Source organism: Equus quagga, chromosome 15 (genome assembly GCF_021613505.1).
Source record: "Equus quagga isolate Etosha38 chromosome 15, UCLA_HA_Equagga_1.0, whole genome shotgun sequence".
In the NCBI taxonomy this organism is placed as follows: Eukaryota; Metazoa; Chordata; class Mammalia; order Perissodactyla; family Equidae; genus Equus; species Equus quagga.
The window spans coordinates 15,291,998-15,319,751 of NC_060281.1; positions in this window are offsets into that span (position 1 = coordinate 15,291,998).

The window sequence follows — 27,754 nt, forward strand, 5'->3', positions numbered from 1 at the left end:
ATATCATTAGGTTTGTCTTCCATGACATAGTTCTATGCCAACTACATACCAAAACCAACATTCTTGTGGGAGAGGAGATGGCACGTATTAAAATAATTGTGTGGGGAGGAGGAGTCATGGGAATATCCAGTTTTTCTGTATATACCAGATCCAAGTAAAGTCAGCTCACCAAAACTAGGAGAGAGAAGGCAGGGGAATGGAGTAAGGCTAGTTACAAAGAAAGGATTTGCGTAATATTGTTAAAAAGAAAGACCTAAGAAGGGAAAACATTTATAATCTTGGGGATAAACAATCTCTATAAAAGCAGAAGTCTATTGACAGAGTCTGAAGAAGAGGTGGTCAGAAGACAAAGCACAGGGATAAAAGGAGAAGGAAACAGATATAGAAAGGAATCAGGAAAACTTGAGAAGTCAGAGTTTATAAGAAATTGTGTTGATTTCGTTGGTGGAAGAGGAATAGTAAATGTATATTTATATTAGGTAAATAAATTTTATTTTTTAAAAATACTCTGCAGATCTAATGAGAAATACTTCAAAAGGGAAAGCAAGTCTCCACAAATGTTTGGTATGAAATCTTCCAATGACTATTTTGTACCTCCAATCCTATCAGTATGATGCATTTTCAGATTCTTTATGCTGCTAAATCCAATGCTATAGCAGTATTAAACAAAATTTAGTTCCAACCTCCAAACTTCCTTCCAATGTATTTACTGGCTGTTTAAATTCAACATCTATGATCTGCTGAAAGTAAAAAATTAGGAAGCAAGCCATCACTCACTCAAAGCCAACAGTTTCCAGGGATTTTCAATATGAGGAATTTGGGGTAGGGGTTAAGATGATTTAGAAGCTGAGTTGTTAACCAAACCACTGCCAACCAACGTGGGTTAGTCATGAAATGAATTAGAAAATCTTCCTGAGCAATGAAAACCATGAAACTGGCAAAAATTCATTTTTAAAGAACCATGAGACAAGCTGGGAGGAAATTCATTTGAACTTTGGCATCAGGAGTTAAGGAAAAAAATTATAGTCAGAGCTGAACTCACCCCAGTGTTACTCTGTATTCTCTTCCTAATTCATGTGGCAAGACAGGGCAAAGGCTGGGCCCATTTCATTGTCATTGCTATCTAAGCACGGAGCTAGCCATTTAAAGGGAACATCCAGCTTCTGGGACTCCCCACTAAGTGCTGACTGGAAACAGTGAGCAAGTCATACACACACAGGACTGTACATAAGACACCTACAGCCAAAGAACTAATACTCTCTCCCTTGGGTATTTAGTTTTAAACATTTTGCAAAATCCTAGACATGTCTATGTATATACACAGCAGAACTGAATGAAGGAAGTGTTTGGACCTTTTGTCACTTAAGCATATCACTGTAGTTTTACATGAACCTGGAAATTCTGGTTTTGCAGGCTGCTCCTCAGATGATCAAACATGTCAGTATGTCCATCTGGATCTTGGAAAGATCTGCAAAATCTGCAGAGACTACCACATAATTGAATTTTTCCGTATTTCTAAGTAGAGGATAAAATCCCACCCCACCCTTTTTCCCTTTCAAAGAAATGTATTTTTTTCAATCGAATAACTCCTCAGGAGTGTAAAAAGAGCAAGGAAAGGGAAAGAATTTAAATAGTTTATTTGATTTTTCTACTAACAGGGCTGGGCTCTTGTGAGTTTGAGGAAAAAATGATGAGTAGTAATTATGTGTGTGTTTTAGTTATCCATACTATTCCTGTTCCTTGATACAGATGTTTAGTTGGTGATTTATTGAACAAAATGGGGGAAACCAGAAAAGGAGTTTATTCAAATTAACTTCTGAGAATTCTCATCCTTTGATCTAGTGACTTGCCCACCGGCTGGAATAAAATTTAGCAAACCCCTCCTTAAATGATCCAGCATCAGAACAGGGGCAAGACTTCATGTCAAGCCTGACATCTGTGTGCTGTTTCCACAGAACACACTGAAATCAGCGTAGACTGAATCCCCAAGAGATCAAGACATTCCACAGCTAAAGGATATCCCCTCATGACATGAATTTGGCATACCTCTCACACTGAAGTCCCCCAGAGACTTCCAAACCTCATGGAACACAGCCTAGAGTGCGTAAGTGACAAGCAAAATAGCGTGGAGTGTCTATGACCATAATAAACACTTGGTGGATGAATGCCTCACATTCCATTCTTCCGTTCACACACTGGCAGGGCCTGTGTCAGCTGCTTGCAACTGGCTTGACCATTTCCTCTCAAAAGCTGCTCGTTTCAAGAGATGTCCTCTGCTTAAGATCTAACTGAATCCCAGGCAACAGGGTAATACCTGTCTAACTGTAGTGTTGATCAGTTTGTCAAATGGGGAATTTTCTTTCTTATCCCATAACAATTATGAAGACAGGAAGGCAGCAGTTTAATGTAGTGCTAATCTTTAAAATCATGTAGAAGGCTTGTTAAAAATATGGATCCCTGGTACCCAGACTTACTTAATCAAAGTCTTGAAAGAGCCTTTGAATCCACGTACTTACCCCTTGCTCCTCAGTGATGCTGATGATCAGCCAAGTTTGGGGAATCCCGGTCAAATGGAAAGCATGTGGAACATCAGCGGAGAGAGGCTTCATTTCATCTTTCCCTCTGCAGGCGTAGCCTCCCTCGGTCTCTAGTCTCTGGTCTGCGAAATGATAAGGCTGACTGCCTCCTTTCTCCCTCATCTCACTGGGATGTTGCGTAGGCCAAAGAGTTACTGACCTTAATTTTCTGACCTGTAGATCAGAGAGGACCGAGGCATGCCCTTCTCGTATTTACCAGGGCTGAGGTGTGCCTCATTTGCCTGCACACAGTGCCCAGTTTGTGTGCTGCCCCTCTGCTCCCAAGTTTCTGGAGTGCCACAGCCTGAGGCAGAGAAAGAACAAGGATTAATGAATCTGGCAGATCTGTGGACAAGCTAATGATGCAGTCTTGCTGGGCCTGCACACTCTTGACCCCCATCCTCCCTCCTGAGTCAGCCCTTCTGAGAAAATATTAATTCCTAAGTAATCAGAAGTATGGTATTGTCAGCCACCTGGAGCGGAGAGGGATAAGTTCAGCCTCTTCAGAAAATATTGTAAAAGGAGAGACAGTCAAGACAGTCTTCTTTTCTGTCTGCATTTTGGAGATGTGGTTCATTATTCTAGAAAGCAAAACTTGGTGAAATGAAAATAAGTAATGATGAGTTTTTTCTTTTAGGAATTTTCATGAAAAGTGAATGTGCTATCTTAGGATGAAAAAGATCCCTCATGTCATTCAAGTCCAGATAACACTTTAGAGAGCTCACATGAGAGTATGTAAGTAATCAGTGACAATGACGTGCGGCGTTTTAATGGTTACCTCTCTCTACCACAGTGCCTGCCACAGGGCTGGGCACGTAGTAACTACTCAATAAATACAAGGTGCCTAACTGATCCTTACATCTGTCCACAGAGGTCTTAAGATTTCTTCTAGGAAGAAATAAACCAAACGGACCTTCTTGATAATGCCACTATATTCTGGAAACTGGAGAAAGCTGTTTAAATACCAGGAAACCAGATGCCACCAGAACCTTGCATTTTCTGGGGCTCCTGGATAAGACCCAGAGGGCCATGAGGCCACCATGGATATATTCTCTAATGGAGTATTTATACCTCAGAGACTCCAGCCAGCATGGAGAATATTTATGCGGCAGTAAAAAACTTCAACAGAAAGCTGTTTGGCTCTAATAGTTTCAGGTATTTCTACCCATCTCTGCTCACCATATGTCACGTTGAATTATACTGTGTCCAGAGTGTGACAGCAGTAGCCCATAATGGGACTTACGTAATGGAATGGCCTGAGAGAGGGGGTGGAGGAAGTGGCAAGAGAACAGGGGAGGAAGCAGAGGAAAGGGAAGGAAGGGACTTTAAAAAGAAATATTTCTTTTGCATTTGGTTGTTTGGTTTCCAGATTCAGAAGAAAATGAAGAATGTAAAGAGAAATTGATGTGGGCTCACCTGCCTTGTCCAGGTGAGATACTCTGAGTCAGGGCTGCAACACTTAAGAGGTAACACAGTGTAGTGGACCAGAACACAAATTCTTGAGCCATACTTCCTGAGTGCAAATCCCAGCTTTACCATCTACTGGCTCTCAGATCCTGAAACGTTACTTAACCTCCCTCTGCCTCAGTTTCCTTATCTGTGAAATGGGGATGATAATAATAGTACTACTTCAAGGCAGTTAATATAAAAATTAAATGAATTAATATATTTAAGAACTTAGACTAGTGCCTGACATGTAGTAAGTACTACATAAGTGAGACATATGTGTGTATATATTCATATATTTAACATTTACATATACATTTTTATATATTTATACGTACATGTACATTTTTAAAATCAAGCATCCATCCTATGCCCAAGAATAGAATACTGCAGCATGGGGCACCAGTCTAGAATCTGATTTTGGTAGGTGTCATTCAAACTATAAATAAAAATTCTTCAAAGAAAAAGTTCTTTCTGAGCTTGGCTATGTAATTTCTCTTGGGGAAAAATGGCAAAACTGTGCAACTATTATTAATAGAGGCTTCAGAATATTTAATGCACTGGTCACTATAACGAGCACTTTACAAGGATTCTCTAATTTCACCTTCACAACAACTCGATGAGGTTGGAACTAGTATGCTCAGTGAACAAAAAGGAATCTGAAGATGAGAGGTGTTAAGTAACTTGCCCCACAGAGCTAGTGAATGATAAAGCTGGGATTTGAACCAAGTCATTTTGACCCTTAACTCAGGGCCCCTCATCTCTCCTTATAAAGCTTCAGATATGTGTATTAAAAGTAAGATCGTTGCTATTCTGATATAGCTCAAAGACTAGTAGTATAGTCATGAGTCACTTATTGTTGGGGACACATTCTAAAAAACGTACCTTACCCGATTTTGTCATTGTGTGAATGTCATAGAGGATACTTACACAAACCTAGATGGTATAGCCTACTACACACCTAGGCTATATGGTACTGATCTTATGGGACCACCGCCATATATGCTGCCCACCATTGACTGAACGTTGTTACACAGCACATGGTGTATTGTATAGTTTAGATCTTAGCTCCCAGAGTGCCCGCATCATGACGGGAACATAGCCCCAGGTAACAAAGTAAAAGAAAAATCCCCTTCCCCTTGATAGGCACACATTTCTCCTGAAAAGCCGAGCCTAACACAGGTGAACTGCTGACACAATGTATACCTGACATTTTTAAGCACTTTGTGCCAAGATACGTAAGACCGCTTACTGTACTGGTCACTGTGATAAGCACTTTACAAGACTAATTTCAGCCTCATAACAACTTTATGAAGTTGGAACAAGTATCTGCAGTCCATAAGAGATAATAATAATAGGTAATGTTATTATTGTTATTCCCATGTTACATAAGGGGAAACTGAGACACATAGCTGCTTAGAAATTTATCCAAATAATGGTGGAGCCAGGGTTTGAATCCAGCAGTATGACTCCAGAGTCTATGTTCTGAACTACTGTGCTGTTTCATAAGATATGACCAAACAGCAAAGCCAGCACTGTAGATTAAAAATACCACAGGAGCCATACATTTAAATAAGCAGGGAACTGATCAAGAAGAGGCCAGAAAATTTAAGAAGGAAGAATCCTTTGGTAATTCATAAATGGGATCATCAGTTCCTTGCACCTATATTTGTACTTCTGGTTTAGGTGGCAAGGAGGACAATAAAAAGCTTTCACGGAACAAGAGAAGAGTCTAAGTTTGTCTTTCTGGAGTTCATAAACTTTGAACTTGTCATTCAGTGTGAGTCTGAGAAGCAGGCAGAAAAGAACAAAAGCGCCATTGCTAGCTGTTATTATGACAGTGCTTTCAGACTGATTAAGCACTTAACATTGCATACGATGTCAAGTGCAGTTGTACACTGCCCACGATCTCAAGAGAAAACAGAGGTACCTGTAGGGAGCTTCCGTTGCAAAAGCTTTCTGAGTGAGTCTCTCGTTTATACTTTGACCTCCGCAGCCTCCCTCCTGCACTACCTCTTCCCCTAGCCCCCAGAAAGTCATGTGGATTCCTTAAAATGACTTACATTTCATCAGATATAAACGCTTAAATTCCAGGTTTTCAAATGCAGTTTGCAAAGGAACTTTCCCCTTCCACTCAGCTGTCCCCAGAAACATCACCATCTTCATCCTCAAGAGAATGTTTTTTTTCCCTTTTGTGGGCCTGAACAAAGGCAGGGGCTGCTTACGCAGTAACATAAGAGCATTTAGGAAAACAACTCTACCAACTAGAGAACATCTTGTTTAGTACTTAACGCTACATGATGAAGACAAACTTTCTCTTGGAGTTTGCTGGGTCTACTTTCTCCCCCATTTCCATCTGTTATTTGGCTCTGATACTGACAGCAACTCAGATGGCTAAGTGCTCATCCAGGGCTCTTAGATAAGAGTCCGTCTGTTAGCCCGAGAGTTTTGATCAGTCACTCACAGACTCCATTTCTTTGATGCCTACAAAAGAGTTTCATAGGTTGGTCACAGTTAACATGCAAAGCAGAGCTTTACTTTTTCCAAAAAAGGAATTAAATTACCCTATCTTCCTTCTTCCAGTGGCGTATAAAGGTTCATGTTCTCCAGTACTAGGTCACTATTACCTCTCCCAAAAGTATTTTATCTAAGTTAAATTTCTTTTATGTAATATTTATTTATAGATTTATAGATTTACAATTTTTTTATAGATCATTATGTGGGATACACACATAGAACTAAAAGACTAGTCACCAAAATGTTCACTGTGTGTTCAGTGTGGTTGGTTTTAGATGGTGGGATTATGAGTGATTTTTTAATTCATTTTGTAAGACAATATTTTCTAGACTACCTATCATAGCCACCTCTTACAAAACAAACTAAAAGTCTTTTAAAAATGTAAATTAAATACATAGTCTCTCACATATTCTATGAAAGGTATAAAAATAAACAGAGAAATTAAGACATATCCCCATGTCAATTCATGACCTTGATAAATTTGAAAGCCAGGTCAGAAGTAGTCTAAACTTGGTTGAAGCCAACCATTTCCTGCTGTTTTCCTATGAGCGCATGTATCATCTAGCTGTGAGTCCTATACGGTAGCCACTAGCCACGTGTAGTCTTTAACATTAGATTTTATTTAATTAAACAATTAAAATTCAAAATTCAGTTCTTCAGTCGAACAAGCTATACGTCAAGTTCTCAATAGCCACAGGTGGCTAATGGCTAACAACTGGACAACACAGTAACAGTAATCCTGTCATGGCAGAAAGATTTATTAGACAGCACTAGCCTAGAAGCTCAGCTGCTAACTAGGCACAATGTCACCATCAGCCATAAGCAAACCTTCAGAGGGAAGGCCTCCACACATTTGCAGGAAATAAGAGAGCAGGACCTACTTATCCCTGTTTCTCCCCTAAGCTGCATCTGGTCCATAGAGTGACTATGAGTATCCTCAAGGGACTATGTGAATAGCACAGAGTTAGGCCAAAGACCCCAATCTGAAGAGTCTCTGGGCAGTCATAAAACCCAAAGAGAAAACACAAGAGCCACGGATGTTCCTGTGGAAGTCTAGGCCACCAGCCAATGCCAGATTTCAAATGAACAGCTTAAACACTTGTTAGAGGTGCACAATAGTGGAAGCCCATCCCTATCTCCATGGAACAAAATGCAAACACATTTGCACACATGAGGAATGTAGCATGCAGCTCTGGTGATGTGCATAAGCACGGGACACATAAACATCTTCACTGGTTGCTCCACCACAGAGATGAGAAGAGTAGAACTCTCTGAACTTGGAGGAAACCATACTTTTGACTTAGTAGTTAGGGCTGCTGTTATTTTATATCATGTATCCTTGACTTGTCATTTAGATTCTTGCTAAACCAAGTGTGATTGTTGGACCAGCAACATCAGCATCACCTGGAAACTTCTTAGAACTGCAGAATCTCATGTCCTACTCCAGACCTACTAAGTTAGACACTCATTTTAACAAGATCCCCCAGGTTATTCATGCACACATTGAAGATCGAGGGTCACTGAATTCTCTCCCTCTCACTCTACTTTCAATTTCTAGAACATAGATGAGATTCAGATCTTTCAACCAAATTTTGTATAATACCCTTGGACCTGGAAAATAGCGTGGGGTTTAATGAACACTTACTGATTAACCGAAAATCTGAGACCTGCCTTTCAAAATAAAGAAACCAGTATACTTTGAATGTGTTGTCAAAAAGGTACTTAAGAACTCATGTAAGCATTTTAGTATTTCCCTTTGGTTTAAAATGCAAAAAGGAGAGATTATCATATAGTAATACTAATAAGCAGATAACAAACCATACAAGATTCTTTTGTTCTTTACATTGTCATCTATAAGGGCAATCATTTTTAAAAGCTTTTATTGGATAGCTTGAACAGAATCATGCCCTAATTATAGTCTTCCTTTTTATTTGCCACTGAGAGGAAATGCACCAGATGAAGCTGTTTGAGACTCTACGGTTTGTTCAGCTGTATTAAATGCTTCTAACTGCTGACTTTTATCGTTCTTAACAAGTCAAGACCAGACTGAATGTCTTTGAGGATAATTGTTTTTATTCATTTCCCTTCTGCATTGCTAAAATGGAGGCAATATGTAAATTAAGGATAGAGATGTGGAATCAGAACTGCCCAGACCTCTGCGGGTACTCAGAAAGAGGCAAAATCAAATCTCCTCTCTTTAGATTATTGCATGTCTGTGATCAGTGGATTCTCCTGCAAAATGGACAAAGTTTCGTGATTCTTCAAGGTGATCTGCATGCCACTAAGTTAACCTGACTCGTGCAGAATCCCTCCCAAAAAAGTCCATTCTGATGTATAAGGATGCTCCTAACATCATGTTCTTATCCATGTAGTCAACAATGCAATGAATAGAGTTATATCATGGAAATTACTGGAGGCCAGGGCTCAGACTTTCTGAGTCTTAGTCTCAATTCTACCATTTATTTACTGTGTGACCTTGGGATAAAAAAATAAAGTCATAGTTCTTAAATGGCAGTGATTTTGCCGCCCCCTACCCCCTTTCAGGGGACATTTGGCAATGTCTGGAGACATTTTTCCTTGTCATGACTTGCTACTGGCATCTAATGCATAAAGGCCAGGGATGATGCTAAACATCCTATAATGCACAGGATAGCCCCTACAACAAAGAATTATCTGGCTTACAATGTGAATAATACAAAGTAGAGAAACGCTGGACACAAAGAAACAATAATCATTGCCATCATTTAGCACTGATCCGTTCAAACAAAACCCATAGCCTACAAAAACACCAGAGACTTTGAATTATGGAATCCTCAAATCAATAAACAAAGATGTCCTGAGTTCTTACTTCATGCTCAGCACTGTTTCAGGTTCTGTGGAAAATACGGAAGTGTAAGGCATGGCCTTTTACTTATTCATTTGGAAACTAGAAATGAAAATAAAGCATCAAGGTCTAACAGGCTAATTCCTCATTGATCCATTCCAGTAATTTTTTGCTGCCTCTCTACATGGTGCCCAGTCTAATTATGGGATGACTCCCTATTCCCCTAGGATGCCACTCTTCATTCTCATTCACTTCCTTGTTGTAAAGGAACAGCAATTTGCCACTGAATGGTTATTAGCCTTTTTCCCTTTAAGAGACTAAGAAGGAAAAAAAGCCCACAGGATAATTTTAAAAGTTGTTGCTCCAGTTTTTCTCCAACTTTAGAAATCTCTGTTGGCTTTTAATTAAGAACTTGCATTTAGACTGTGAGATGAACCAGATTTGAAGGATTGTTTTTTTTCTTTCTTAATGAAATGGCACTCATTTCCCTAGGAGGGGTTTTCCCCAGATTCTCATTGTTCTACTAAAGATGATTTACATGGGCATCTGTGGAGGTAGCTGAATCTTTGATTGGAGAGGGAGGCCAGGGTACAAACACTGTGCCTTCCCTCTGAGAAACTAGGAGATAAACACCCTCGGGACACTGAGTTGAAATCCTCACAAACTTCAGTGTATAATGGCTTGGAGGTGGGGTAACTCAGAGTCCCGAAGAGTGACAGCAGGGGCTATATGACATAAGTCCCAGAAATATGCCGTGAAGTGACTGAATCAGCCAATTGTCTCAGATACCTGCAATGCACATTTCAGTCCACTCCCACTCCACATTCAGCCTTGAGAAGCATGCATATTCAGGATTCAGAGCTAAAATATATCTAGAGACCCGATTCTTGGGCACCCAAGTTCTGAGGCTCCTAAATCCAAACTTTTTTTTCTGAACCATTTGGTCAAGGATCAAGGTAAACTGGTGATTCTCTGTATAGAATTTAATAGAAGAAGAATATAATGAGAACAAGATATTTGCATATTCTCAAAATATCTCACCCAAAGATATTAACTATAAAAGAACAAGAGTGGATAAATCTGGCATAATATGACATTACCTTAACCAAGTGAGCAAGGTCAACATCGGCAGTAATAAGACCTGTCAACGTCTTGTACCACACCCTGACAAAGAGAGAAGGGCACTACATCATTTCTGTGCTATTCTTGACCAAAAATATTTAACCTCAGTTTAAGCATGAGTAAAGCATCAGACAAACTCAAATTGAGGGACATTCTACTAATAACTAACCAGTACTCTTCAAAAGTGTCAAGGTCATGAAAGACAAGGGAAAACTGAGGAACTGTCACAGATTGGAGGAGACCAAAGAGACATAACAACTAAATGCAGTGTGGGATCCTGGACAGGATCTTGGACCAGAAAAGAGGACATTGGTAGGAAAGTGGCAAAATTAAACAAGGTCTGTAGATAAGCTAATAGTATCATATTATATCACTGTTTATTTCCTGGTTTTCTTAACTGTCCTATGGTCATATGATTATAATTGTAATGTTGAGAGAAGCAATATGAAGGGTATAAAAGAACGCTCTGTACTATTTTTGAAGTTTTCTCTAGGTATAAAATTATTTCAAAATAAAGCATTTAAAATTAATAGAAAACTACCTACAAATAATTTTGGAATAACATAGGCAATGGAAAGCCATAAGTTGATGATTAGCTTTATTAAGGTTGTGATACCAAAGAATCAGCCCTTTCAGAAAGATGGAAGGTGGAAACTGTAAAAGGGAGAGGGAGAGTGTAGAGGGAGACTACCCATCCTGGAGTAAGAAGATAACTGAGATTGATGCAGAAATTTACTTCCAAACCAGAAGGGCATAGAGATTTTAAAATTTTATCTCAGTAGGAAACACAGCCCCCGAGAAACTTTCCTTCTAAATTCAAACAGACGTTTTGCTCAAAAAACCCCTACACCTCCATGATCACCAGCTAATGCAGAAAAATCTTAGATAAGGCAATGCCCAGAGAAAAGGGTCCAGTATCCTGCAGGCTTCAGGTAAGCACAGCCTCCCACATTTTTCCTGCCCACCACACCTCTGCTGTAAAGACACATATGCCCACCCTGTCTGAGAAGATCAGTTTTTACATTTAGTTACAAACATACTTTGCTCTTGTTGGCAGCAAACTCTTTTTTTCCAAATGAAATCCTATGGGGAACCACTATGAGGATTCCATAGTTCAATAAGTTGTTCATTTAGTTCATTGAGTTGTTAATAAGTTAACAACTCAACCTACAATAAGTTAAACAGAGAAAAGCCATAAACAATAACTAAATTATCAAAGATGCATTGAGTAGTTACTCCATATACCAGACACTGTTCTAAGCCCTTTACATGTATTATTTATCTCAATTCATCCTCAAAATAACCCTATATGATAGGTCTTATTAACAGACTCACATTACAGATGAGGAAACTGAAGCAGAGAGACAATAACCCCTCCCACCTCACGTATATTTTTAAGTTGGATTTATTGAATATGATTCTATACAGTAAAATCCACTCTTTTTAGGTCATAGTTCAATGACTTTTGACACACATATACAGTCCTGTAACTATTACCACCATAAAGATATAGACTATCATCCCATTCCCTCCAAAAGTTTCTTCAGGCCCCTTTGTAGTCAATCCCCCTCCCACCCTAGACAATGGCAACCACAGATCTATTTTCTGTTTCTATACTTTTGCCTTTTCTATAATGTTACATAAATGAAATCATGCAATTTGGAGGTTTTTGTACCTGCCTTCTTTCACTTAGCATAAAGCTTTTGAGATTTATAGAGGTTGTTGCATTTATCAGTTGCTCATTCCTTTAAACTGCTGAGTATTATCACATTGTATGGATTTATCATAATTTGCTTATCTATTCATCAGCTGATGGACAATTGAGTTATTTCCAGTTTGGGGTTACTATGAATGACACTGCTATCAACATTCACATACATATCTTTTTGTGAACATATGTGTATGTTTTAATTTCTCTTGCCTAAATATCTAACCTAAGAGAGAGATTGCTGGGTCTTATGGTAACTGTATGTTTAAGTCTATAAGAAACTGACAAATTGCTTTCCAAAGTCGCCATACCATTTTACATTTCCACCAGCAATGTATAAGATTTCCAGTTGCTCTACCTCCTTGTCAGCACTTGGGACTCTCAGTCTTTTTAATTTTAGCCATTCTAGTTGAATGTATGGCAGTAACTCAATTTTAATGTATTTTAACTTGCATTTCCCTGATGCTTCATGATGTAGAGCTTATTTTTGTGTGTTTATTCATGTATCTTCATATATGAATTCATTCATATATCTTCTCTGATGAATTTATCTGTTAATTTTTTATCAAGTAGCTTATCATCATTCTTGAGTTGTTAGAGCTCTTTATATATTCTAGATACAAACCCTTCATATCAGATACGTGTTTTGCAAATATTTTCTCCCACTCTATGGCTTATCTCTTAATTTTCTCAACAGTGTCTTTTAAAGAGTAGAATGTTTTAATTATGACAAAATCTGATATCAATTTTTTTGTTTGTTTCATGCTTTGTGTTTTAAGAAATCTTTGCCTAACCCAAGGTCACAAAGATTTTTCTCTTATTTTTTTCTAGGTATTTTAAAGTTTTAACTCTTGCTTTTAAGTCTATGTGTCACTTCCAGTTAATTTTTATGCATGGTGTGAGGTAATGATTGAGGTTCATTTTTTTGTGTACAGATATCCAATTGTTCCAGAGCCACTTGTTGAAAAGACTGTCCTTTCCTCATTCAATTATCCCTAAGTATTTTATTTTTATGCTATTGTGAGTGAATTGTTCATTTCCATTTCCAATTGTTTATTGCTAATGTAAGCAAATAAAACTGCAGTTTGGAAAATGGACTAAAGCCTACAAAAAAGCACTAGCTTTTTTTAAAAATTATTTTAGCAAACCTCTAGTCTATTTTCCAAACTTCAACTAATCTTTTTTAAAAACTTCTTAGAATTTTTAATTATAAAAGTAATATATGCTAATTGTGACAGATCACAAAAGTGAATAAAGAAAATATTCATAATCTCCCTCCATCTCACTCTTAATTCTTCTTCCCTGAAGTAACCAGTGAGTGTTAATACACATTTCTTATGTTCTCACATTCAAGCAAATAGTTATTTTTTCAATACCTGTGAGGTGGGAGGGTCAGATGCGGTCAACGACAAGAGAAAATGCAGAATTAGCCTGGCCGACTTTCTGACACTGTTTCCAAAAGTCAAGGCCTTAGGAGAACATTCGGGGTTGACAAAGAAAGCAAACGTGCAAACGTGCAAACGAGAGTTTGCAGGAAGAAGCTAAGGGTCTGGAAAGAAGCAAAGGGGAAGACTAGTCTTTATAAACAAGAAGAATTTCTTACTGACTTAGGGAGAGGAAACAGGTCTACAGGGCCCAGAGGAGTGAAAAGCAAAAGATGCAAGACCTTCAAGAAAAGTAGCACCTTTGAAGATTTAGAGATGGCACTCCTGGAAATACTGAAAATTGTCCCATGTCTCAAAATTGGTATGAAACACCGATGACCCTCAAACCTCAAGCCACTGTGCAGAAAAGGCAAATGCACAACTGAGATGGAACCTGTTCAGAAAGAGGGTCAATGGCCAGATGTGGCCACCAGCCAATGCCTTGTAACCACATTTGGTACTGCTCAAGACCCATAAACCTTGACCAAAAACAAAGGGGGACCCAAAGGAATGACCGAGATGGAATTTCCCACCAGGGAAGATGAATCAAATTCAAATTGCTTTATAAAGAATGGAATGCAACATTTTGTACTTTGTGCATCTATTTTGAAAGGCTTGGAAATAAAATTTTCTCCAGACTAGGGACTATGATCCATTTACTGAAACTCTGAGATGGATGATAAATTATGAATCTGTGAGTGGTTCTAAGGGTCAGGAATTCTGAATTCTAATCTTGCTTCTACTTTAAATACAATGCATAGCTTTGAGTAATCTCTCCTCCCAACTCTTCCATGTGTAAAACTTAGATTTCTTAAAATCTGCCTTGTAAATAAACCTGAATTTCTTGGAATTTCCTCTATGAAAAACTACCAACATAGTCCAATATAACCGAAACACAGAATAAACACTAAGTAATAAAATGCACAGTAAAAATATAACTAACTCATCCAGATACCATTTATGTAGCAACTTCGGCTGTCCAATCATTGTAAAGACCTTGAGCAGGAAACTCTTCGTGACATGATCTAACACTCCGTGCTTTGTTCTTTGAACAGCCAGCCCCTCAGACATCAACTTTTGCTCATGGCTTATGTACCATTCTTATGAGCTTGCTTCTCTCAAGTCCACAGGAGATTAGAAGCAGCAAACTAAAGGTAGGAAAAGGAAATCTAGAGATTAAGAGCAAAAATAAGAGTAATATCAAAAATAGCTGAAGAGAAAAATCCTAAAGAATAGATACAGTCACTCTAAATCATGATGCACTGAGACCAGTAGTTTGGCATATATCAATTCATAATGACTACATTCACAAGGCTGGAAATGAAACAGACCTTGGAATTTACCTCATTCAACTTGCTCATTGACAGTGAAGTAAATCAAGGCCTAGAGAGATAACTGAGGTGTTGCTCAATTAAGGTCGCCTCTCTCTTTCTCTCCCTCTGTCTTACACACACACATACACACACACACACTTCTGCCAAATGATTTGAGTTAAAATGAGAACGTTAGTCCTACTTCATTACTCTAGCAATTGATTTTGAACGATCAAGAAAAGATTACATTTCTTGAAATATATTTTATATCCTAAGCAAGGGATTTGATCATTTATTTTAGAAAAAGAAGCTTCCAATTTGGTTAAAATTTTAAATAGCTTTGTGTTTATCAAGAAAAACTTGTTGTTGAACATCTCATTTCCCAACAGAGCTATGTAAATTACAAATGACAGTGCATTTATGTTTATGCACAAGTACCCGTGTCTGTGTGTTTGCATATGTGTGTGTCAGGAGGCAGCCAGTCACTTGCTGGAACCAGCTTATTCAAGCTCTCAAGAGCCACTTTGTGCATCTTTGCCCAACTCCACATTAGTGACGTCTCACAAGTAACTTGAAATCAGCCATGGTGGGAATATTTACACCACAAAAATCAGCCACCGGTACAAATCAGGGCTTTTTTTGGTTTTTAGTTGTTTTTTCTTTCAGGAAATCTGGTTGTTAACCATTTACCAACATACCACATTGATAAACCTATACATGTATTCCTTGAAAGAAAACGTAGCCTTAATAATTAACACGTCAAGTTGTTGAATGCACGCAGGGTAAAAGATCGTATCTCCAATTTCTCACTGTTGATACTTTAAGAGTTTTATTTGTTTTTATAGACATTGAAATTGGTTGTGTTTTTTTTTCTTAAATGAGAAGAAAAGAATTCAGGCCTTTTTCTATTACTGATACCTTACTGTATAGTTAATAAGATGAGTAGGAAAGAGAAAAATACATGTTAGTCTGTTAAAATTTGCCAAGCAGTACTTCAACATGATGTGAGCAGGAGACCAAGGTCCCAGTTCTATGGTTTGCTGTGTGATGAGACACAGAGCACATGACAACCACATCTCATATTCTTTATGCAATCCCAAACAGCTAAGGACAATTCTTTAATGTTTCTTTATGAATCTGAGAGGTCTCATGCTGTAAGAACAGAGCACAAATACCGTACCACATGACAAGAGCCCAGAAGTTTCAGACCTAACTTCATGAAGTATATATAATATTTACAAGTCCTATATATATTATTGCCAATTACTTTTGCTTTTACAAAATCCTTCTGAAATGAATGTGGTTCTCTTGTGTTTGACTTCAGTCAGATTTTTCATGGTTAAAAGGGGGCTCTTTTACATAGCGCCCAAAAGCATTGCTGGTATATTATACGTGATAATCAGATAGCTCCCCTAGCTCTCATATGCCCACCTTATAAAATGGAATACAAGTCTTACTAAATCTTTATTAAAAGAGACCAAAGGTCAGTTAGCATAATACAAGTGAGAGTTTTAAAATTGATAATATAAAGTGGTTTGGTTTTATATACTGAGACTGTGTATGCAGGCAGCATTCTTTTCTTTTAAACAGCTTTATTGAGATATAATTCACATACCATACATTTCATCCATTTAAAGTATACAGTTCAATGGCTTTTGTATATTCGGAGTCATCATGCACTCATCACCATAATCAATCCTAGAACATTTTTATTACCCTCCCCAAAAAACCCCGCACCCCTTAGCCATCACCTTCTGGTCCCTTTAATCCCAGTCCAAGATCTAGTCAACCACTAATCTACTTTCTTTCTCAACAAATGTGCCTATTCTGAACATTTCATATAAATGGAATCATACAACACGTGGTGCATTGTGACTGGCTCCTTCCACTTAGCATAAGATTTTCAAGGTTCAGCTAGGTTACAGCATATATTACTGCTACATGTCTTTATAATGCCAAATAGTATCTCATTATATAGATAGACTACATTTTGTTTATGCATTCATCAGTCATTTTCTTTATGCATTCATGCATTCATTGTGTTGTTTCCACTTTTTGGCTATTCTGAATAACGCTGCTATGAACATTCATGTACAAATTTTGGTGTAGACATATGTTTTCATTTCTCTTGGGTATACCTAGGAGTAGAATTGCTAGATCATATGAGAACTGTGTTTGACCATTTGCGGAACCGCCAGGTTGTTTCCTAAAGTGGCTGCACCATTTTACATTCCCACCTCAGGCACAATCTTAGCCTAAATACTCAGGAAAATGTATACTATGGAATCTCAAGCCCAAACAACCTAGTCAATTAATATTTTCTTTCCTTTATTCTGCCCATTTGTATGTAAGTTTCTCATGAATGAAGACATAACATAGGGAAGTCAGCTACCACTAGCATGACTTTTCTATTCTAATGCCATTTGGCTTGCGGGTCTTCGAAATACTCAAAGTTTTTAAAGCAGTTCTTAAGTTTCAATTAAGGAGAATGTTTTTGGTGGCAATTAACATCAGGCTGGATGTTATTAAGACAAACTCATTCAAAATGGCTATAGCTAGGTCAAGGGACCTCATTTAGTGGGTTCCTTCCTCAAAGTCTGTATTTACAGGACAACAAAAGCTAGTTCTAATTGTTTATAGGACCACAGTCAACTAAACCTTCATGTTAGGCTTTTCTAGATCTGTTTTCAGTGAATGAATTTGAGAAGGTCATACCAGAAGAGATGAGCCAACAATCCAAAACTCACATTAAACCAAAGAATTACTTTGATATACCAATATTCTTCTCCCCTTCTGTTTTAGAAGAAGTTAGAGCCAAAGTAATGACTACGTAGTTCAAGGATGTACCTTATATCATCTTGCTAGCCTGTTCAATTATTCACCTTACCCACATATACTTACCACTATTCGTAATTATTCATGGGCAAATATTACAGACAAGTTACAAAAAAAGAAATTCCAAAAGAGTCTATAGAGAAAGAGAATTGGCTTTTATTTTCTTCTGGAAAAGCTAAGTTTGTCTGTTAATATTTGCTTTCTTCAAATATTTCAGAGCCAAAGTGAATGACAGCTCAGAGAACAGCAAAGTTGCTAACATGTCATATCATCATGGACCCCACAGAACTTGGTTGCAGCCACTTTATAACTGTATTTGTTTTCATCTTCCTTCACTTCCCTGCTAGACTGAAGCTCCCTGAGTACAGCACTTTCTTGTCTCTTCTTGTAACATCCCCATAATGACTTACATCCAATGAGAGCTTCAAAAATGTTGTATAATGAAAGAACAAGGTCAAGAGGAACATGACAATATTAAAAACACAAGCCCTTTTTAATTTGCACCAGGGGCAACACTGCTGCCCAACTGGGAGATGTCATCAGTGAAGTACACTAATCCTGCTTCTGCCAGAGCCTACCTCATATCTCTGAAATCATGCCACATTCAGAGAGAAACACACCAGCCCAACACACCATTGCCACAGTATGGCACCTAAAGAGGAAACGAGGAACATTTGGTACACCGAATTGACAGGAGATAAATCTGGGTAGAATGTAAAATCTCCACGTATTATTTATTCAACTTCTTGATACCCACATACACAATTACATGTCAAAATTTCTAGGAATGTTTCAGTGACCAAGAATGTTTAAAGAAAATCAGTTCTTCCCATTGGGAAACTTATCTCATACAAGAATTAGATGAAAAGACCACAGAAGTACTTTTAATAACATCCTAGCTTTCCATAAAGTGCCACGTTAAGTAGATTCTCTAATCCAACAAAATCCTTGAATAATGCAGAGGGGGAAGGAATCGAACCCAATACTGACCTTCCTAATTAATCTCAGAAGCATTCTTGTACATGTCTTCCACATTTTTTTAACATGAATCTCCTACATGATGATTCCTACAATGATGTTTGTGAACCCGCTACAAATGTGGTAAAGCACCTCACAAAGGCACACGAGTGTAATCCCCATGATGTGGGCCCTAGCCAAGCATGTTATGTTTATCTTTACCAGGGAGATAAACTTCTTATTTAAGTAGTACGTACTTGCAAGTAGTAGGCACTTCCTTCTGAACTGCTATTAGATTATAATGACTTTCACATTTCCTATGAAATATAAAAGAAATATAATTGATAGGTGATAGAATGGACAGAATATAGCCTTTAGAGTCAGGAAGACTGTATTGGAATCTCAGTTCTGTCTTTTATAAATTATATGGCCTTAATTTTAATTCCTTCTGAGCCTCAGTTTCCTTACTTGTGAAATATAATTACCACTCCCTCTTTCTGGAGTGGTATTGAGAAAGAAATGAGATATGCCATAAAGTACCAGGCACATAACATATACCAGATTAAATGTGCTTTCTCTTCCCTTCCCCTTTCCTGGTTCTAACACTAAAGGCCACAGATCAGAAAATCAATGTTTGCATTAAGAGGATTATACAAGGAACTGTGGCTGCTCTACAAAATCACTTACATAAATAGATTCCATTTACCCATGAAGTTGAGTGTAAACAGGAACTAAAGGAACACTATAAAATCGCCCAAACCCCCCACACATTCCCCAAGCATATTCATGTTTTCCAATCTCTTTTTGTAGCAAAAGAAAAAAATTAAATGCCTTTCATTCATGCTGCTGATGTTCTAACTTCACTGTACCACCAGTGACTTTCAGTCAGTGTTCCACCTCTGCAGGATTTGCACTACAAGCACCACTCCCCGGTAAATCTTGCTCTGAAGACGGATTTCATGTAGTCCTTTTCTATTTGGAGAAAGCAGACTTTTGGTGGATCCTGGCCCACCTTACTCAGGTACAGTCTCAGCACCTGAGTATAACTTAAGGAGGTCTCTGTTCACCAAAACTTCCTTCAGTCTCCATCATTAGTCTTCATTCCCTCCTGCCCTCCATGTCCCTTTCTCTGTCCAAGATTAACAGGCACCAGAGTTCCAAGGCTCATTTTTAATATGCATCCATCTGTCTTGCTATACCGCTAAGAAGTGTTCTAATATGACATTCCCAGGGTGCTAATGTTATTGTCATTCTCCCAACAGACAGCTGATGGTCTTCCGTCCAGAGTTTTTCTCTTTTGAGCCCTCTGGAAACCAGGATACTTGAAAGCATAGGTACAGAATTGCTAGCTCAACCTACTGCTCAAAGACTTTATACGGTATTGGATGAAACACTCTTTGAGGGGTGGGAGAAGATGCTAGAAAGAAAGGCATTAAGGAACTAGCAGCTTATTAGGTTTCAGCACATATAACTCTTAAGGTACCTATACGTTTCTGTGGTGAAGAGTATGCTGTACATGATATCAAGGGGAATTATCAATACTGACACTGAGTGAAGAGCCCAGAGAGTGAACAAAGAGAGAAAAGAGAAAGCGTAAAATTATGCTCTATTTTGCAAAGTTTTATTAATTGCATGTACCTTTAAAATACCTCATCTTTTATGCCTAATCACCATTGAGATTAAGAAATAATATGTAAATCATTAAATGTTTCAGATTAATTTATATAAACATTGCTGGACTAGAATATGTATGTCCACCTTCTTAGAATCTTGCTCCCATAACATGTTCATGTGTCTTATGCCTGTCTGCTCACAACTCTAAAAAGCATAAAGGAAGATCATATATAACTAGGTATATATTTCATGAGCCATTAATAATTGAGATGACCAATTGCTTGATTACATGTTAATAAATCTCCACATTTATTTGAATTTATCTACTAGAATGATATACTTATTGATTTTCTTTGCATATATTCTTAGAATATGAAACAGAAATACAAAGGAAACAGAATACAAATAAACACAACCATCTTTAAATGCACTAAATCACAAAAAAGAATGCATCTAAAATTTGTTGAGCTCTTACAGCAGTTCTATTTTAATATACTCAGCGGTACCTACATTTGGCACTGGAATGTTCTTTCATCACGTTTTGCATAAAGGAGAAGAAAAATCACCTTGAACACAAGATTAAATTGTAAACTTGAAGAGAACATGCACTGAGTTGCAAGTACTCTACTGATATTTTCTTATCTACAACTATCAGCTTTTTCCATCACTCTACCACTTTCTTACAAGTCAATTTCTTAAATGACCGGAAGACACAGAAACAAATCTTGCTTTTACTACTATAATATATAAAATAAAGGCAAGGGGGACATTTAGCCCCAAATTGTCTGATAATTGACCATACTGCTTTGTTCTTCTCTCTCTCTTTACCTTGGTATGTATGTATTTCTCTGTCCCCTCTACCACCTGCATTAATTCTCCAGCAGCTCATACATATAGCTGCGTAAGTCAGAGCCTTCATTTCCAATAATTTCCCAGCCAGAAGATATACTTCATTTTTTAACTGGAGCATAGCTAATGATGAAGATGAAATCTGGGCCCAGTAACATTTTTTTTTTTTAAAGATTTTTATTTTTTCCTTTTTCTCCCCAAAGCCCCCCGGTACATAGTTGTGTATTCTTCGTTGTGGGTTCTTCTAGTTGTGGCATGTGGGACGCTGCCTCAGCGTGGTCTGATGAGCAGTGCCATGTCCGCGCCCAGGATCCGAACCAACGAAACACTGGGCCGCCTGCAGTGGAGCGCGCGAACTTAACCACTCGGCCACGGGGCCAGCCCCTGGGCCCGGTAACATTTGATCTGGCCTCAAACAAGAAGAGCAAGGTGGCGTCAGCCTCCTCTGATACAGTCTGCAGCCAAGGAGCGGCACCAGTATACAAGTGACATGCATATCACATGTATCAAAGTAGAAGCTCAATCTGTATGGCAATAAGACTCTCTCACATCCCAGCATGGGTGCTGGCCCTGAGCTGCAGTTCCAGTAATTGACATAGTTGCCCAATGCTACAAAACAAACTCAGAAACTATTCTCATTAGACATCCCCCTGCTTTGCGACTCTGTTATTGTAAAACCCAAACACTGAGCCCCATACCAGCGTGGCTCTGTTTTTAATTAGTTCTGATGGCATTGGGCTGTAAGCCAAAGAAAAAATGAACTTCCTGTGACTGAGGCTTGCTGCTCAGTATGTTGCTTCCTTCTTAAAGAGATTGTTTTCACAACATTTTATGAAAAGGACTACTGACAGAAATAATATAAGTTTTTACTGCTTTTGATATTTTTTTCAGGCTTATAAAAAGCAGCCAAAAGTCAGAGAATTTGTAAAGTTACAATGCCATTATTTGGTCTTTTGTGTGACCCAGTTGAGTTGTCTTTTGATTAAAGACATCCTACCCGATTAATTTTTTTAATGGAGAAAAACATGGGCTTCTGTTAAAATTTTAAGACCATGAATGTTTTAGTGTTTCCACTAAATTAATTCGGTGATATATTTTTTACTGCCTGGGTCATTGCTAGAATGGTGTTAGAATTGAGATGCTGGTAAGGTCACCTTCTGAATACAAGGAAGTAAAGGGCTGGTGAAAACTCCAGACAGATAAAGAACAATTTAGGTAAATCTTAAACAAAATGAACCTCTACTGGCCATTGAGTTTTAGCTCTCTATAATCTTTTGAAAATCCTTCCTATATGGGGAATTTCTGACTCTTCTCCTCCCAAGTTAGAAGCTGGACATTTGTTTCCCAGATTCCTGTGTAATTTGTCTTGACATATGACTTAGACTGCCAATTAGACACACCCACACACAACTGCAAGAAGGTGAAATGAGGTTGGAGATACCACATGGAACTTATTCTGCCAAGAGAAGCATACAGATATCCAGCACTCAGAGCAGCAGTGGCCCAGGTCCCGGCTGTGGCCCACGCCTCACTGTTAGCAGCACCTCACAGAGCAGCACTGTGCAGTTATCTGTGCACAGAGGCAGCGGTCGTGGCAGTCATGGGGTCTCCTCAAACAGCGCAGCAGTGGGACTCGGGATGCTTTTTGGATGCAGAGCCTCCCTCGCCCTCCTGGAGATTCAACGAGCTGGCCAACTGCCTTTACGGATTACTTATCTACTTCCATTAGCTAGAGAGGATTTATTGTTAGCAAATAGGAACCCCTATTCAATCACTTTGACTCTACGCTATGCTGCCAGTAAAAAGGTAGCAGGATGGTAGTGACTAATGGTTAAGAAAACAATCTTTGGAGTTAGTAGGACATAGTTTGGAGTCCTAGTTCTGCCACTTAATAGCTGTGTGAACTTGCGACAACTGCTTAACCTCTCTGAGCATTTCTTCAGCTCAAAAGTGAAAATTATAATCCGTAACACATAAACTTCTTGGGAGAATTTAGTAAAATATGGGTGCAATTATTATTCTTCTTATTATCACTAACAGAGCCATTTATAAGACTTTTTTAAGTCCTTTTAGGTATATTATAAATTTTATTTTAAATAAACAGGTATTTATTCCCTTGGGTTCAGTCTTTGAGAATCACTGGATTATAGAGTCAGAAGACACCCAAGGATTATCTCAGTTCCCCCATGCCTCTAAAAGAGTAATTATCTATTCCGTAAAAGACCAGAGGAGGAGATTCCACTGATTATTTTTCATTTGAAGCTTACTCATACATACAAGTATTTTCTGACCAAACCAAAATCATTCTTATAACACTTATGCATCTGTTCTTCTGGAATACGTCTAGCAGCCTGACAAAGTTCTACACATCCTTCAAATCCCACTGTAAATGTCACCTCCTCTCTGATGCCTTTTCCTATTCCCCTTGATCAGGTAGGAGCTCCCCATCTGTGAACAAGGATACCCTTGTCTCTAGTGGCAGTTGATACATTCTTGCTTATGTGAAGGTTAGTCCCATGCATGACTTAACTCCCCCCACTGCTGTAAACTAAGCTTCTTAAGATGAGAATTTATCTCTGCAACTCCTGTAGGCCCTAGCAAAGTGCTCTGTACACGCTATTCCTATATAACGTACTGTAATCTATACTACTGCAATATTTGCTCTTAACTGTGTAATGATTTTGGAAGTTTCTTGAAGACACAGGTATTTCTTATTCACCCTTGTATGCTCTTTGGTGCCTATGAGATATTTGTTGAATTGAATTAAAAACATTAAACTAAAATTTTGTATATATTTCCTCCTTTTGTTATTAGCTTCTTTTTCCTTTCAGTCAGTTCTTTGATCCTTTGAGAATGCATAGTCTTCAACATTTATATCAGCCCAGCCAAGTCTTTATGAAAGTAAATTCTTTCTTTGTTGCCACTGCTGGCCACCCTTATTATTGCTTTTACATAATCTTTGCAAACGGGTCGTAAAATATTTTCATTATAGCTTATGGTTTAGAAGAGCTATTACTGTTTCCTCTCCCCGACACCTACATCTGGGCAGCTGTTGTGTAAAATGTGCTGCACATTGCTGTAATTCCTCCAACCTACTAAGGGAATTCATAGGAATCCGTATTCTACAATACTTCCAGTCCAAGGCCCCTCCTAGTTTCTAAGCATCTAAACTAGAAGGTGGCAGTGAAATAGCCACTTTCTCCTGTTCTGCCATCAGGGATGTTTTCTCCTCTTGCCCTGTCTTTTAATCTCCTTAGAGATCCTCACAAGGATAGTCTCAGTCATCTGTTCTTTAGTTTCTATAAGCACATTTCTTTTTGATATCCACCAGGACCTCACCAAAATGGTACATGAAATTTTTTAAAAAGTTTCTAACATGAAGCCTCCTCTCTTCCTTTCTACACAAGAGTTGTTCCTGCTCTATAACTCTTCACAATAGAAACCACTGTGTGTCCTGTTTCCTCAATGTGCTCTATTTCTGTAATGCAATACAGAGTGAGCTCATAAATAAGATGTTTGGACACTTATCCAAATACCTCCAAGAAAGCACAAACTTCCAAGTTGGTAGAGCAATAAATGGCAATGAGAAGCTCCAAACTCTTCCTCCTTCCATCCATCTTTCCCATAAATGAATTCATCAATCCCTGGAAACCTCCTCTTATTTTTTCCTTTGAAATGCTCCCTCTTTAGATTATTTCCTTCATAATGTGGTTAGTATAGAAAGTTTCAAGCCTGCTAATTGACATGAAAATACTCAACGCCCCAACTATGCTTTTTTCTCTATGGAGATCTCATGCTATGTCTTATTGCCACTAAAATATTTTCTATTAAATGAGTGATTTTAAAGATTTTCAGATCACAGAACTCTTTGAGAATTTGATGAGGGTTAGAATTCTCTCCTCAGAAAAATATACATATGGACATATACACATATGTGTGCAGATAGTATCAAGGGGTAAAGAGAACCACTGAAGCCTCTCCATGGACCCCATAGCCTGTAATCCCAGGTAAAAACCTCTGCTGGAGTAGAAAAGGAATTTTTTTTTTTAAATAAAAGCATAGCAAATTATCCACATCCCTTGAAGCAATCTAAGAGGCCACCGTGAATCATATCAAGATGATAATGGGACCACAGAAGAGAAAACTCACTTTTGAGAATGAGCAATGCAGAGAAAGAGAAAAGCTGATATCTGTTACTTTACAGTGTCAAAATGTTACCTGTTGGCTTAATGTAATATTATCACAAGGACAAGCATTTGATGACTAAATTTAACAGATACTTCATCCAAGAGTTATGACTTCATTTATACTGATATAAAGCAAGAAGGACTCTATCCATTCATCCATCCATCCATCTATCCATTCATCTAGCTATCTATATAATTGTATTACCAAAAATTTAATCCCTTGCTCCAAAAACTGTTCTCAATTTATTTTGAGATTGTCACCCAAAACTATCTGGCCTATTTATGGGTTCAAATTGAAAAATAATAAATATTAGATATGTCTCAAAAAAGCAAAAAAAAATAGAAAACTTTTTAAAAGTAAACCCTTCTTAAACATTTTCATATTCACAAATTCACAAACAGCTGTTCTTGTTCAGTTGTTAGGTCACATTCTTTTGAAGACAAGGTAAAATAATGTCTACTAAACCATCATGACGAGGAGTATTGCCTACCGTGGCTTCATTCTTCCCCACAAAGGGACCTGCCATCCCCCTGTTATCTGTCCCCTTCCAAACAAGTCAGTATAGCCTTGTATAGAGATACTCGTACATAGAATAATTTTATGGACATTAGAAATTGTATTTATAAATTTCCCTGGACAGCCATTCCTTCACGAGAGTTGCCATATTATTCCAACTGGGTTAACAGACTCAAATACATCAACTAAGTCCACAAAAACAACAATCAAATCCTCTCTGACCTATAGCCTCCTCCATTACTCCTCAGATCTCACTTCCTACTAGTCTCTCCTTGCACACACCATGCATTGCTGTACTTTCAATATGCCACACACGCTCTTGGAGTCAGGGCCTGTTCATATGCTGTTTCTTCTGCCAAGGATGCTCTTCATTCCCTCATTTCCTTCTGGCCTTTGCTCAAATTTCACCTCAGTGAGGCCTCCTGTGCTTTATTTTTCTCAGTAACACTTATCAGCCATCTAACATACCATACATTTCACTTGTGTATTTTGTTTATCATCTATCCCACACTGACCCCTTAGATAGAATGGAATGTAACCTCTATCAAGGCATGTATTTTTGCCTGTGTTTTTTTAAGCTATATACCCAAAGTCAGACAATATCTGAGACATAATTGATGCTCAATAAATACCCCCATAATTATGGCATCTCATATCAATGGTATCTTTTACTCAATTTTTGATCAGACAGAAACTAAGATCTTCTCCCAGTTTGAAATAATATTCTCAAATGCATTATACACGTGTACTTATTTTAAATAACTGAAATACACTGGGCAACCAACAAATTTTTGGCACTAAACAAAAGTCAGCAGGGCAGGCAAACACAAGGCCTCAGGAGTCAGAGCTACTTTTCTAATTTTCCAGACCAGAAAAGTTATAGTATTGAATTTAAGTTACTAGATTAACTGAAATAATGGATGGATTCTCACTCCTGTGGGAATAAATTAGATCATAATGCACTCAAGTTTCCGATGCCCACAGAGCAGGGAGGAGGGTTTGCCAATGCTCACACTGGGTCACCACTCTCCCAATCACAATAGTTATCAATCACTCAAGGAATCTCACAAAGTCCCTTTGCCTAGCTCAAAAGCTCGAACAGAAGACACAGGTTGGGCAAGGTTATACCAATGAGAAAACTGTCAAGGAGTGGAAGGGGCTCAAAAACCAGTAATCTGGCCCATGTCATCTTGCAATAGAGTAGATAAGAACTTATCTTGAGATACAAGTACACATAGCTCTAGAGTTTCCAAAACATTGCAGCCCCTGGTGGTCTAAAAACAATGAATCATGTTTGGCCCCATGGTCAAAGGTGTGACTATAGGAGCAATTGCCTCCACCCCTGATAAACCCTCAAACATGTGTAGCAGCAGCAACAGAAGTAGCAGCAGACTTGAGCAAACAGTTTAGGGATCAAAGTACCTACTCATCTAAAGCAGGACAAAGGACACTTAACAAAAGATCCACAAGTACCTGCCAATGGTGTCATTATCACAGCTCAGATGCACTGGGTAGGACACTAGGAATGTGCCTCAGTGTGTCACTGACCTCGATAACTCAGAACCTAAAGGGTATCTGGTAACTCATTCCTTTGTCAGAACCTAAGCACTCAGACTGCCTGGACACGATACAGTTGAACTAACCCAGCCACAGCACAGCCAATTTTGGCACTTTGGCTATCAGAGCACCTTAGTCTCCACTGATCAATTTGAATCCAGTGATGGCGTACAGTCAGCCTTAGTCCCTAACCACTACGCACCACCTCTTCAACCTCTTCTGTATCCAGATGACACAGAAAAGATCATGAATGAATACCACAGCTATTCACTGCACAGTGAGAGAAGTATGTCCGGGTAGCCCTGGTA